Source organism: Dermacentor andersoni, chromosome 3, assembly GCF_023375885.2.
Source record: "Dermacentor andersoni chromosome 3, qqDerAnde1_hic_scaffold, whole genome shotgun sequence".
In the NCBI taxonomy this organism is placed as follows: Eukaryota; Metazoa; Arthropoda; class Arachnida; order Ixodida; family Ixodidae; genus Dermacentor; species Dermacentor andersoni.
In genome coordinates this window covers 152,460,665-152,476,206 of record NC_092816.1, presented here as the reverse complement: position 1 = coordinate 152,476,206, position 15,542 = coordinate 152,460,665, and the positions used below count along the sequence as shown (strand labels likewise).

Sequence of the window (15,542 nt, the reverse complement as noted above, 5' to 3'; positions counted from 1 at the left end):
GTGCGCTGGCACTATAGACTGCAATAAACCGCCGCAGTGTTCCAAAACAACAACAAAGACATTTTCAATACACTTTTCCTCTGCAGTGAATCGCAATCATGCCGATCGATTACATCTTAAATTGTCAGAAAAAGGGTACATATTTGCACTTGATGCATATGAAACATAATTCGAAAGCTTAAAAAGATGTCTCCCGTGGGTTGTACAAACTTGACACCCTTGCCCCAAAAGATTACTCGCTGTGGAGGCGTAGTGGCATTGGTGTTGCGCTGCTGAGCCCGAGGTCGCAGGATCGAATCCCGACAGCGGCGGCCGCATTTCGATGGAGGTGAAATATAAAAACCACCGTATACCGTGCATTGGATGCGGGTTATAGTATCCCTGGGGGTCAAAACTATTTCGGAGTCCCCCACTATCCCGTGCATTATAATCATACCAGGGTTTTGGCACGTAAAACCTCGGCAACCGTAAAACCTGTTTCAGCAAGCGCCCGGTGATTGCATAGGTTGCAACCTAGTAGATGTGTCAGCGGATGTCACCGTCAGCGGAACACTCATCCGATTTTTTCAAACCACTGAAGTTTATTGAGAAGCACTTGTGGCGTGGCTGACGTCGCGGCACGTGCACGCGTAATCAGGAGGAACTATTCTTGTTTCCCGGGATACGCGCACAGCGCAAGAAATGCTACGCAGGACATAGCGCGATGAAAACAACGGAATGGGTAATTTTAAGACTCAATAACAATTTTTCCTTTGTAACTCACATCCAAATTACAGTAATGTTATAAACTTCCTTAAGTGATATTCCTAAATTATTCCTGTAAATAGTGTGGCGGGAGGGAATTTATAACCGAGAATTTTGTATTTCATAACCGTATGTGGTATTCCATTTAAGAGGAAGCTTTTGCTCGCGCCCAACTCTGACGCGGCCTATGGAAATACATGTAAAACGCAATAACGTTTTTCTGAGATAACCCCTGGACCAATTTTAATGAAGTTTGTTGCATTTGAGAGAGAAAGTTAAATTCTAGTGACTGATGGGAGCGGAATTTCGATTTAGGTCCTGAATTTTGTTACAAGGATTTTCAAAAATCCAAAAGTTTGAAAAATATAGAAGCGCGAAGTTTACAAATTAATAACTCTGCATCAATAACAGATATCGCGGTTCTGTGAACGGCATCCGTTAGATCACTGAAAGGGGACAAATTCGATATATCATTTTATATCTTACGTGAATTGGTTGCGTTGTTTACAAGGGTTCTGCAAAAGCTGTATTTGCATATTACAAAATTTTTGAGATTCATGTGTAACCTATCAATTTTCTCCGCTTTAGATGCACTATTAGATGAAATTCACAGAATTGTATTATATATTTTTGGTTGCTGAGTTACAGAGTTGTAAACATGATAATGTCGTGTCTTAAAAAGTTTCGATGTTTGCCAATTTTTAATAAAAACTTGATGACTCAAATCGAAAATGCGAAACCAATAGTCAATAGAGTTTAAGCTTTTCTTTTAAGTGCAACAAACCTTGTCAAATTTGATGCAGTGGTTGCCGAGAAAAACGAATTCTCCTTTTACATGTACTTAGATAGGAGCCCCGGAGCTAAAGCTTCCTCTTAAAGCCAATAACTTTCCCTTGTGTCTTCGGCCGTTTCCGTGGTCGGTGGTTGTTTGTTTATAGATGAATGGTCAGACTATCTCCGCCTATAAAAAGGCGCCAATGCAAGAAGACCATGCTGTTGGCTTTGACGTTCAAGTCGATTTTATTTATGACAAATTACAAAGGTTGGCATTGGGCGACGAATGGCAACCGCAAATATATGAGATCAAGAAAAGTTCCCATGCGAACGCAGTTCGCCCAAACTTGGCTTAAGCGTTGTTATGTTCTCACAAACATCCGAGTTTAGATACGACATTTGCGACAAAGAAACGTATTAGTTCGTCGATTTTCAGTAAACACCCAGGGCTGTTGGGGCGGTTGTGTAGATAGGAAATTGGGTACAATTCGATGGCCTAGCGCGGCTCCGTTGCAGACACGCCTTCGTAGCATCGTCCTAACGGGGTTGTGCAGGTACGAGAGTAGCGGGGCCTGCCGCTAATCGCTGTCTGAAGGTTTAGGCACCGTAGCACAGTGCTCGGAAGAACAGCCCTCCCCTTTTCCAACTGTCCTCTCCCTCTGTGTTGGCTGCAGGAGAGCGATCCGCGAACACTACAGCTGTGCTGGTTTGCTGTTCTATTCTCTACAAAATCGCGCAATAAATTAGCAAACCTACTTAAATATCAGCATTGCCACAAATGTGCGCCTTTCCGGAAGCCTTCTGCTATTCGCTTGAATCCACGACCGTCGTCGGCCATTTATTTCTTTACCAGCTTGGCTAACGTTAGCTTGGACACCCAGTATTAGCGTCGACCGTTCTCTGTTGTTGACTGGACTATACAAGCCATTATTTATGTGAATCTCGGAGCGAAGTGCTTCGATGCAGATTTCATTTCTTATATATTTGTCTTATTCGTTTCCCCGCCATTCTAGTATCTGCGCATGCGTTTCGACAACGTGGTCGGCATCACTGCGAGCATCGTATACGTCTTCCTCAGCGTGAGTCTATTATTTATTTTACTTTATTGATTGTGATGACAAACAATTAATGCAAGTGATTGTGGTTTCAGTATCTGCGCCATACTTCCGCGCTTGTTTAAGCTATTTGGCTATGTGATGGGACTATTCTTGCATTTCGAATGCTTACTATCAGAAATATTGAAGGCAATACGTTTTTATTATACAGAGTCGGCGTTCCTAAATGTTTCTCCCAAATATAATCAAGTATAATGGAACGACAGAGACCTAAAACGTTGCTCCATGGAGTTTGCGAACCTGTGTCTGCAATATGTCCACTTGTGATTTCGTGCCTGCCGCTTATAGTCTGGCGGTATTTTCTTCTATGTACTCTTCGAGAGCTGCAGTGTTTCGAAAACCGGAAAAATAAAGAATAAAGAGGAGCAAGTGCTGCATATCAAAATTACGGACTTCCGCTACTCCGTTGAACCTCGTGAATAAAAAGGAACTTTTCCAGCATCGAAGACTGAAATGCTAATTAAAAGAAAATTAAAACGAATGTCGGTCTCAGTGAGAAATGAGGAATTGTTTCATACAAAATTCAAACAGAGAAATTAGTATGTCCCAAACCAGAATTCATAAACGCCTTCATCTCTGGCGCTTGAGCATTTATTCAATATGCCATCTGTTCAGGCATCTGCCATCTGTTCTGTTCAGGCAATTTTCAAGCCTAAAGTCTTGAAAAATGTAACCGAACGCTAATGATAAAAGCGGGTGCACTACGCTAGAAGCCGTAATTTATAGTGCAGGTTCTATAAAAGCGTTTCTATAAAAGATGCCACAAAGAAAACACAGCCACGGAATGTTAGGCAATTGTGTTGAGGCTCCTCTTCCTAGGACCCGAAGGGATCATGCGTCCCGAATGGATACAGAAAAAAGGAAAGGATGAGGTGAGCGGAGGTTGAATTGCAGTCGAAGGAGCTGCCTGCTCTGTCTAAGATTTTCTTCTTTTTTATTTCTTGCACGTTCGGAAGCATTACATGCGGAGCGATTTGCTGCTATTTCCTGCGATTTTACACAAGACATCTAAGGCATCACAAATTCAAGGGCCAGCAACACCTCTCGTGTCATCAGCGGACAACGGTCGCAAAACGGCCAGCGCGTTCATACTGAAACCTGCACCGACCCGTTTACCCATATCCTTCGCCTGTAGCGCACTTCGTATTTGCGTTCCGCGTTCTGAAAGTTCATTCATTGAATTGTCGGTTTCTGGGTGGAACTTCTAAGCACCAAGTTCCTGAGAACTACCATTCTTGATAATCAGTACTGTGACTTAATAAAAATATGCGCCGCGTTTGCATCCCCAAACCAAAACTTCGGCATATAATCGATCCTGTTAGTTCGTAAAAATGTGCGCCGCGTTTTCATCCCCAAACCGAATCTTCGGCGCTAATGATATTTGTCCTGAGATTTGCTTAATTTCTTAGAAAAAAGCTAGAGACAACGATAATAATTAATCTCATTGTATATAAGTCAATTACTCGGCGCAATAATGTCTTCGTTCGTATTGGTTTCTTGGTTTCCGTCTTCAAATTAAACTATCGGAAGTCATGTGCATTATACACAGAAACAAACTTAAACGAAAGACACAAGGCCAAATCTTACGGAAATCGTGCGTGCTGCATTCCATACCCTGCACAAAATGCGTCGGCAGTGTAACGACGAACACCAGTGTATGCCTCATTACCTTTCTGTCTTTTTTTAACCTTCGAGTGTGGCTACGAGAAGGATAAGATCCGCGCGCAGAAGTGCTCTCCCATGGGAGGAGATTAAATCGCGTCATCTACATGGGCAATGAGCATTTTAACGCAAATAACATCCCGCAGGCGCCGTGAAAACGTGCCTGCCAAATCTCCGGCGTAGTGCACTGCTTCACAGCGGAGGTCCCACAATACCATGACTGCTTGAGTTTGAGCTGCGCTGCGCCAGCAAAATGAAAGGTGACAGGCAAGACGAACGTCGTCACATCGCTGTAGGAACGCTACTTTAAAGTTTGTTAAGGTGAGGTGAAGCAACGTGTGAGCCGACGGTGTGTTTTGACCGCGATAACGGAAATATACCTGTTAGGCTGCCCAAATGCTGCCGCAAAAACACCAGCCGAAAGCACCGTCCATGCGGCTTCTTCAGATTGCGGGTACTACAAATGTAGAGCCTACGCTAATAAAGGCACAGAACCTCTGTATATTTATCCATCTAAGCTGCACTGCGCTGGAAATGTTTAAAGAGTTGTTTTATATGCGAGATTTTCGTGTGCTCTGGCTGTCACTAATCATGGTCAATGCGGATGAGGAGAATAACGCTACGCACTTTACGTACGCGGTGCACAGCGATTTGTGGACGGGGTTTCATCGGGTCGCCGCTGTGAAGTGCTGCGGTAGTCGAACGACGTTAGGATGCAAAGAACTGAAAACAGTGAGTGCGTGTCCAGTCGATTTACATGCCGCAAGTCAGGCCAGTATGCGGTTGAACAAAGGCGTAATTAATTAACTCATCAGCCTAATAAAGGGCAAGAATCAGTTGCAATTATTCGCATTCGTCGTAAACGACTTTCTGGTGCACTCCGTCGTCAGTTGGCGATGGCTGCTCTAAAGCGGAGTCTCAGTAGCACGTTTCCTGCGGTGAATGCACAACTCCTGATAGCGACCATCGATGAACAATTCAACTCCCCTTCTGTAGACCTTACGCTTGCGAGCAGAAGGATTGCTTATAAAGCAAGAACGGTGCGGGTGCATCGGCTTGACGCTTTGCCATTCATCTGCTTGCAGCAACGTATAACTTGACCGTGCCAAGTAAAACTTTTATCGGCATTTCCCTCCCTGCGTGGTGTAAGTACTTCGCCATCCAATTTTGTATCGCTCTCTGCTTTGCAAACATCGTATGCCTTTATATGAGCTTTCCCGTAATCCACTGTGATGTCTGCTCCAGTCGTTAGAGGTTCAAGACGCGTAAATACATGCCAGCTGCAGTTTTCAAAAGCCTCAACCACGGTTTTGAGAGACTCAAAAGCATTATTTCTTCCAGGTTTACCGCATGGTTAGTGAAAAATCAGGGTGCTTTTCTGAAGAGCTCCACCACAGTCTACTCCCAATAGGTTCACATGTCTAAACGCTGAACAACGAAAAAAGGACGTAACAGTAGGCTCAATCAAGCAAGTAAAACAATCGAATGCGGTTACACATACGGCAATAGGATAACTTAAGGGGCCGAGCTATGGCTTAAACTACACAGCTAACTTCGTCGTTCGCTACCAGTCTGCGCCACGGTGCGGCCAAAGCTCCAGCGCAACAGGCATCTACGTGTATTGCTAAAATGAATGGTGCTGCGAATGGAAGGAAAACTACAATTAATGTTTCTGTTCGTCGATAAAATATTTTTGCATTTACTACACAACATCGCAGTGACTAATACAAAGCGTGGTCGCTGCTCCTGTTTTATTGCGAGCTAGTCTTGTGTGTGTGAAGATTGTAGTTTTCTCACCTTGACATATTTTACCACGTTACTTCATCACAGCAAATCGTGGGCGCCGTGGGCATCTACAGTGCTGCCATTGCTGTTTCGACAAGTACGTATCCCTACCACTTCTGTTAATTATCTGCAAGCTGTTTTTGGCGCCCCACGAGTCCCGCCTGCTCGCTAAAATATCGCTCAATTCGCCTCAGGCACTGAAGAATGCTCGTGACATTAAGGCACGTTCTGACACAAACACTGCTCCGCAAACAGTCGAGCAGCACACAGGAAATGATTCTTCACGAACACGTACGTTGCGAATATTTCGCCACGCGCTCTCTTTTTTTTCTCAGATTACAAATCACTGAAGCCAAACTTCTGCAAAACATTATTCAGAAGGAGAAGCAGCTCACTGCTTCCCCGTCTCCTTTGCTTGGACAAATTATTGGCGCAAAAAAGCATATAAAGCTCTGCCAAAGGAAGAGAACAACTAATTGATGTATTCACTTATTACGTAGAGTGATCACACTGCGGGCTCAGTTTCACGTATGGATAACAGAAAAAGACACGTAAACATGAACACACACACTTCGCATCCGGTGGTCCACTTCAGTCAAACGAGCTAACTCCCAAAATAACAGTGCCTCTTTCGCACGTGCATCGTTCCATAGTGGTGGTAAAGTTCTTTAACGCTGCAATGTCCAGTGCATAATAAATGTTATGCAAGTTTCGGCACTTCAAAATTTTTATTTAGGCACGAGCAACCTAACTCAAAGCCCATGGTAGTGCGTTTCACGTGCTAGAGCAAAGTTTCCCTCAGCTGTGATTAATTCAGCAAACCGGTTACTAAAAAACATTTGCTATACGAATTATGTATTGCTGAAGATAACAGTTGAGTGTTTTTTTCTTTTTTGGTGTTGTTGTTCAGTACACTCTCTATAGGGAGAAATTAGGTTCAACAAACTCTCATTTTCATTGTTGCTGAACTGTATTTGGGTATTACAGTGTTATAGAAGTTATTTAGGAGTCCCCGTGCTCTGTTTTTTTTTTCTCTCGCATACCTGTGCCGTCTCATTGGAGATGTGTTGTTTAGCTTTCGCCCAAGACGAAATAAACAGTCCTGTGATGAGCAACGAAGTCAAGACTGTGTTTAGGCGTAAATCGAACGACAAACGCATTCAAAGCATCGAAGTTTCGGAAAGTTTACGTTTCCTTGCGTCTCCGAAACTCAGCATCGAAGCTGTGTACGATATGCTGGTCTTTCGTGGTAGCAGCCATTTAGCTTTTTAGTTCTAGGATGGATGTGCTCGCTTTAGTGGAATTTATTTTTAAAAGTACAGCACCTGCTTTAAAATATTTCGTGATGGTGGTGGTGGTGGTACGCTGGGGAGGTGGAAAGGAAGGTTTACATTCGTCGCATTCGCCGCACCAACGTTTTACCCACAAAGCGAATCTCGAGCAACAAGTGTGACGCACGTAGCGGGGCAGGAATGGGAAAAACAAGTTCCAAGGTTTCTAACACCGCTGGCTGTCGCAACGCGGGGGATCGAGAAAAGCGACAGCATTCATACTTCATACGTTCATCAATTCTGTTCTGCGCTCGACCACATGATCTTGCTTACTCTACTTCTTGTCTTTCTCTTGCTTTTCAGTGTACCCCATTCCATTGCTCTACTCGAACATTTGCATCGGCCTGGCGGGAACTGTGTACACAGCTCTGGTAACAACAATGCTGATATTCTGCCTATATTATAGAACCTGCAAAAGTACTTTAATGTAGTGCGTCCTTTTATTGGGTGTGCGCTGTTCTCCTGTACACTTACGGTAGTATTTGGACACACTCTTTCGCTCGACGCTATTTTCCTGACTTCTCTGAGGGGTCGAGGTGGGTGCCTCTGGTCCCATCGAGTAATTGCACAAATTGACCGCGATTCAGAAACGCACAGAACCTTTGAACACACAGAGCCACTATTCATAAAAAAACTTACCTTAGTTCATTGCTCATTGTTAGGGACTTCAAAACATCGTGTTCAGTTCATCCCATACTTTTGGACAATAACCTTCGAATACGATTTTCATCAAGCCACACACACATACGAGGACACAACTGAACAGAAATTTAAACATACCACCTGTTATAAATTTGTACGGTAGGCGCAGGTTAGCCTACATTGGAACGAATATATAAAATAACCTTCAGAAGATGATAAAAGAGAGCTCAATATTTTTGTATCTTCATAAGCAAGCTATAATTCACAATGAGTATGTTTCAATAATGTAATATTAGGGGATTTTGCTACTGCTGGTTTTCCTCTTCAATTCATTCATATCGCGTTAACAGCAATGTTAGCGTAATCTGAACTTACAAATTACATTATCGGATAGCCTGAGTTGCAATGGAGTTTTGTATTCATTAGCATGCGCCCAGAACTAGCGGTATTGCTAAAGGCCTAGGTGACATTAAGCAATTTTTGTAACCATATATAGAAATAAACTAAACTAAACTGAAAACAAAAAACGACAACGATGAGAGGCTGGACACTTCAATAAGAATGGTAGAATCTTAGTCGCCTATTCCTCAGATTGAGGTTCGTAATAAGGCACTTTCAACATCGGTTGCTGTTAATATCAGTGGATATGCATGCTCAGGACGAGGTCGAGGGTTCGGTTCCCGGCCGAGGGGGTCGCATTCTGGTGGGTTTGGTATGTAGGAACGTTCCTGCTGCTAGATACTTATGTTAACGCTAAAGAACCACAGGTGCTCGACATTACTGCAGAGCCCTCTAATATGGCGTGTCCAATAGCATCTCTGCTGCTTTAGGATGTTGAGCACCACGCGTCAAACAATATATTGCACAAACAAACTCTGCAGCAGCAATGTTATTAGTGTTTTTAAATACTTTGTCCCACGAATACCCGGGATCCACAGGATTGATTAGACATTTAGTATGTATGAACTACATTGTTTGTAAATGATCTGTGAGGGTTACTCAAGCGCAGTTGCGTACATGACTCGAGCGGTGGCGCTCTTCTCCCCTCAGCACGGATTCGAGAATGACGGTTAAGGTGACGGGCGCATACGAATCATGGGACAAAAAGTCTGAAATGGCTTACGGAGTTGGAGGCTGTAGCGTAAAGTCAATTGCGCATATCGAGATGTCGTGTTCATACCTTGGCAGATGGCGCATGCATGAGCATGCGCAGAAATTCAACTTCCACACAGGAGCAGCAATAACGCTTTGGGCAGATTTTATATCCGCTTTATATCCCTGTACTTCAGAAACACAATACCACATCCTGGAAAAAAAATGGTACGACTTGTCCACCCTTCACGTCCGGCCATGGAGAGGGAACTTATACAGAAGAACAATGCAATGTTTTAGAATATCCTAATTACTATATTAATTATTTTTATTCCTCTCTTGAACTATCCACACCTGAAACTTCACTTCAGCAAATTCAAAATGCAACTGTATGGGCTTTGCGTTAAGCTTCCTATGCTTAAGTGAGAATATTGAGGCATCCAGCGTGGCACCTATCGTACTTTCGGAATTACAGGGATGCATTGCCGTGCTGACTGAGTTTTTTGGGAGTGAAGAGAAATGTCTACAGTTGCAAGAGATAATGCGGTTTTCCACTTGAGAGCAGACGAAGGCTAATTTCAGTGTTCCTCTTCTCTTTAACCTTCTCAGAAGCTCAAGATCGTCTACGTCGTCACTGTACATACCTTGGCACAGTAAAAGGGCGGCAGCATTGTACCCGTTTAGGAGCAATTGTGAAATTTTATTCATTATTTCTCTCTGTTTCTTGGTACATTTCTTTTTTGTTTGATACTCTGATTTTAGTAACCATTTTAGAAGTGTGGGCTTCATTATGGCTATTTCCCTCCTTTTCGCAGCTGGTAAACAACCACAAATCCAAACTTCAGCTGGTTCAAAGCTACAATGATGCGTTTGCACAAGCACATGAACACCGTTTTTCAGCCATTGGAACGAAGCGCAGAGATGTTGCTAGTGGCTCGCCAGATAAGGCACCGGCCTCACATCGCATCTGGTCTTCGAATGGCGTCCGTGGGGTGATATACGCAGATAAAACTTACCATTTGCGTACCTACCATGTTCAGCCTTAAACTTTACGTGTGCCAGCATACGGTCCACCTACCCGCCGTGGTTGCTCAGGGGCTATGGTGTTGGGCTGCTGAGCCCGAGGTCGCGGGATCGCATCCCGGCCACGGCGGCCGCATTTCAATGGGGGCGAAATGCGAAAACACCCGTGTACTTAGATTCAGGTGCACGTTAAAGAACCCCAGGTGGTCTAAATTTCCGGAGCCCTCCACTACGGCGTGCCTCATAATCAGAAAGTGGTTTTGGCTCGTAAAACCCCATAATCTAAAATCTAATACGGTCCACCTACATGGAAACGTCGTGCAGCGCGCTCCTTTCTCAAAAATTCGGACTTGTTACATTATTCCCTGCAAACATCACTTACAGGGAGTACATGGACAAAGGGACCGAAAGAAGAAGGAAAACAAGCACTCACTGATTTTTATCATGAGTAACAAGCACATATACCAAGACACCAAGACAAAAGCGCTCCCTCCAAAGCACGAAGCCAGCATGAGCACGCATTGTAAATTCAAAGCAACCATGACCGCAGCCTTAAGATGAACGAGTTTGCATGTGCGACCTCACAAAAGCAAGTTCTTTATCTTTATATGTTAATGTAATTGACGGCTTACTAACCCAGTCACCTTCAGCGATCGCTGCTGCTTCAATGATAAGTTTAGTGTGTTTACTAGGCTGCCTAGCTAAGATACTGGTCTTTTCAAAGAGCGGAATACGCCGCATTATGCGCAGCGGACACCTAAAAACCCTTCTCTGTCGATGTACGCGCTGTAAGTGATGTTTGCAATGGAATGCCAACTAGCCCGTGCCCAAACCCTGCTGCGTTATTCACCCTTGCGCTTGATCCTGCGGCCTTTTGAACTAAGCTTCTGTCATTTTATCTATAACTGACCATTTTCTGGGGGACAATGACAAGTCATCGTTCTTTATCTCGCCTGTGGTATAAGGTTGTGTCAGAAATATTAGCAGTTCCGTCGAGATTTGCCAAGGTGCGTTCGGAATGTTCTATTCACAAAATGCACGTTGTCAGTGGTTGGGATGCATGCCAAAATGAACAATCGATATCCCCTGCAAACTGCCCCTTTATATCATCGCGGAATGGAGTACTCGAGTATATACAACGCACATTGCGGTGTAGCTTCACTGTCAGAAACTGAGACAGAGAGAGAGAAATAAACTTTATTGTGAGACCAGGCTTCTTGAACCCAAAGGTGGGTGGCCTACTCAGTCCAGGTAGCCATGGCTCGCTGCCGCCGCCCGAGCCCTGTTCACCAACCTCAGTTGGCTGTCAGGGTCTTGCGTCACCAGCAGAGCCTCCCACTGGTCTTCCGATTCTTCCTCTATATCCGCTTCTTCCTGCATGTTATCGCCTGGTGGTGGTGATGACGGTGGTACTTCGCGGTTATTTCTGCACTCCAGCACCATGTGGCGCAAGGTGCTGGGCGTGTCCGGCGGGCAGAACTTGCAGTCTCGCCCGTAGGTGCCCTGATACATGGCGTGCGACAGTGTTCCATGCGGGTAGGTTACAGCCTGGAGTCTTCTCCAGGTTACTGCTTGGTCCCTACTCATCGTCTTATGCGCGGGCGGTTAGCGACGCCTCTGCTTCCTGTAGTGCGCCAAGATATCCGAGTACTTCTTGGTTATCCGTTTATCATCCTCGTCGCAGTCGTTGGTCCGTGTTCTCTGCGCGTCGGAGATGGCTCGGCGTGCATGATCTCGAGGCACGGCGTGCGCCGCCTGGTTCCTCGCGAGAGACTCGTGTCCCGGCGTCCAGAGGATTTGTGCTGCTTCTATCTTGGTGTTGTACAAGACCTGAAGTGCTGCCTCTCCAATCCTTCCATTCATATACGTTCGGCATGCTTCTTGCGAGTCAGTCACCACGGTAACCATGGCCTTCTTGCACGTTGCGATGGCCAGGGCTATGCCCAGCTCTTCCGCTGTGCTCGCGCCCTTGGCACGTATTCACATTTTTTTCCATAACGAATATCCACAATTGATAAGAGTAACAGCCCCACAGCACCTACACAACTGTATGCATGCAGACAGGCAGGCTATGCAAAGGCAACATTATTCCATGGGCATACAATCGTCATATTGTTACGCGACGAAGGATCAAGAACTGGAGACTATTTACAAAGTATATTTACAAAGAATAATGCAGCGTTGGCCACTTCAGCCGACAGCTTGAGAGCCAGAGCGCATTCGTCGTCTTCGTCGGGGCGCCCGCGTGCATCGTCCACAAGAAACACGCAATATGCATGTATCATTATCCCCGGCGGCGCAAGCACCGTCCAGGTGCGTCTAAATATTGATGATAACAGGAGAGCAATATGATTTGAGGCGTGCGACATGCACAACATCAGTGGAATTCGGGGCAGATGAGGCATTGGTACTGACTGGGGCGATTTCGTACGTAACTGGAGTCACGGCACGCAGCACTCGATATGGGCCTGTGTACCGAGACAATAGTTTTTCTGACTGGCCAACGTGACGTGTCGGGGACCACAGGAGTACCGGAGGTCCAGGCGAAAAGTGGATGTCTCTGTGTTGGCGATTGTACAAACGCCGTTGCTTCTCCTGTGAGGTCAGCAGGTGAGCAGGTGCACTTCAAGTATTGCACTAGTGCACGAATCGCTTTTCGTGCCAGTGATGGGTTTGGCCACGCTCCGAGTATGTTTGACTCAGTGAACGGTTTTGAGTCCAGTCGGGGCAAAGTCGCCCGCAGAGAAAGGTGTTGTACATCGTAGTGAGGGCAGCTACACAATAGGTGACCGATGGTTTCCTCGCACCCACAGGAGTCGCACATCGGGCTCTCGGCCATTCCCAAACGATAGGAGTATAGTGTCCCTCTGTGTAGTGTCCCTCTCACACGCGTTCAGCGCTTACTCTCTCCCTTTTTCCTCTTTTTATTCTCCTTTCCCCACCCCCGTGTAAGGTAGCAAACCGGGTGCTCTTCTGGTTGACCTCCCTGTCTTTCCTGTTCTTGCTTTCTCTCTTTCTCTCTCTCAGCAGGCGAACGCGGGCAATTTCGCGTGCTTGGGCTTTCTAGTGATGGCGTCAAGTAGACGCTGGTCTCTGCTGCGGCGGATGTAAGCGATCGCCCAGTGGCAATGTGGGTTCTCGGCCGAACAACAGAAAGAACGGGGAATAACCGACAGTGCCGTGACGCAAATAATTATATGCAAAAGACATATGGTAGCGCAAGGTCCCAATCAGTATGGTCGGATGAGACGTACTTTGCAAGCATATCTGTTAGGGTACGATTCAGGCGCGCCGTGGGAGCATTAGTCTGTGGATGGTAAGACGAAGTTAGCTTGTGCTTCGTTGAGCAGCACTGCAGGAGGTTAGCGATGACTTTAGAAAGAAATGTCCGACCACGATCAGTGAGCAGTTGGTGTGGAGCGCCATGCTGCAAAATCACGTCGCGCAATAGAAAATCGGCGACATCTGTGTCGCAGCTCGTTGGAAGAGCTCTGGTGATGGCGTAGCGCGTGGCGTAATCGGTCGCCACAACGACCCACTAGTTGCCAGACGTGGATACAGGGAAAGGGCCAAGTAAGTCCAAGCCAACGCGAAAGAACGGATACGAAGGAATGTCGAGCGGTTGAAGGCACGCGGCAGGAAGCGTCGATGGTGTTTTTCGGACCCGGCATTTCTCACTTGCCACAACGTATTTGCGGACGGAGCGGGCAAAGCATGACCAAAAGAAGCGTCGGCGAATCCGGTCGTAGGTGCGGGAGACGCCAAGGTGACCTGACGTTGGTAAATCGCGAAGTTCTTGGAGAACAGCTGACCGGAGGGTGCTTAGGAATGACGAGGAGTAGTGCAAGACCGCCGGGGTGTACATTGTGGCGGTATAATACACCATTCCGGAGAACAAACAGGTGGAGGGGCAAATCAGAAGAGGAAGATTCCAAGCCACCAATGATGGTGTGCAAGGTGGCATCACGGCGTTGCTCGTAGGCAACGTGTAGCAGCTGAAAAACGGAGAAAACACAAGCGTCGGCATCCAGGTCACGGTCGGCGGGTGGTTCGTCCACTGGATAGCGTGATCCAGTCTACGTCTTGATGTTCTCGGCCCGACTAGTACACTACTGCATAGCAATATTCTTGCAGCCACAGAGCCCAGCGACCAAGCGGGCCGGTAGGATCCTTGAGTGAGGAAAGCCAGCAGAGCGCGTGGTGGTCCGTGATCACAAAGAAGTGCGTGCCATACAAGTACGGGTGGTATTTGGAAACCGCCCAGACGAGAGCCAGGCATTCAGGATCTGTAATCCAACAGTTGCGCTCCGCTGCTGTGAGGAGGCGGCTAGCGTAGGCGAAAACACGATCTTGACCCTGTTGGCGCTGGGCTAATACGGCTCTGATACCGTGACCACTGGCAACGGCACGCACCTCTGTATGAGAGGACGGGTCAAAGTGCACCAGTATAGGTGGCGTGGTGAGAACGTTGGTGAGCTGGGCAAACGCGGCAGTTTGAGCGGGGCCCCACGTAAACGGCACGTCCTTCTTCAGAAGATCAGTAAACGGTCGGACAATTGCTGGGAAGTCTATAAGGAAGCGTCGGAAGTAGGTGCAGAGTCCTGCAAAACTTCGGACGCCTTTGGCAGACTGAGGTACAGGAAAATACGTGACAGCATGAATTTTCTCCGGGTCTGGTTGAATACCGGAAGCGTCTACGAGGTGGCCCAGCACTGTAATCTGCCGACGACCGAAGTGACACTTCGATGAATTTAGTTGCAGCCCAGCCTCGCTGCATGGTATAGTTTTCCGTCCGGGATGCTCCATAATTGGTCGGCAACGAATAGCAGCGCGGCTGGGGTGACGGGGCCTACGGCGCCGACGGCGAGCGAGCAGGACGACTGTCATCGATGGATACGCCTGAGGTAGGAGGCATACGGCGAGACGAGTTACGGCGCGCGTCGGCATATGGGCGCGTAGACGGGGAAAAGGAGCTCGAATACGGCGCCGTCCAAGAGGCGCGCCAGTGGCGAGCGGCGTGGCCAATGCGGAGGGAACGGAAGCAAATGGGCTTGTCGTCCGGAGTTCTCCACTCGGTAGGGTTGCGGTATCTGGAAGGGGAATACGTACCGCAGTGAGGCGTAGCTGTCGGCACCGATCGGGCGTCAGGTCGGCAGACGGAGCAGGCAGCAGGAAAACTGAGGTTGGCAAGTTCATGCCGCACAACGGCCTGCATGAGAAAGATCGCTGGGGCTGGTTGGTCAATGGTGGGCTCAAATGGGCGTGGGTGGAACGGAGCAGGACTGGTGGCCTCGAGCTGATGGCGAACAATACGTGTGACGTGCTCCTTTAAGGGTGCTGAAGCGGCAAGGTCGACGCAAGACGACGTCGCAGC

The 15,542-nt window shown here is 46.9% G+C and overlaps 1 long non-coding RNA gene across 1 annotated transcript; it reads left to right on the top strand.

Moving 5' to 3' along the window:
* Positions 1-2,501: 2,501 nt before the first annotated feature.
* Positions 2,502-7,954, top strand: LOC140216454 (uncharacterized). Its single transcript, XR_011893130.1, has 3 exons — positions 2,502-2,597; positions 6,126-6,177; positions 7,715-7,954. It is a non-coding gene; the product is annotated as an uncharacterized lncRNA (long non-coding RNA).
* Positions 7,955-15,542: the final 7,588 nt, after the last annotated feature.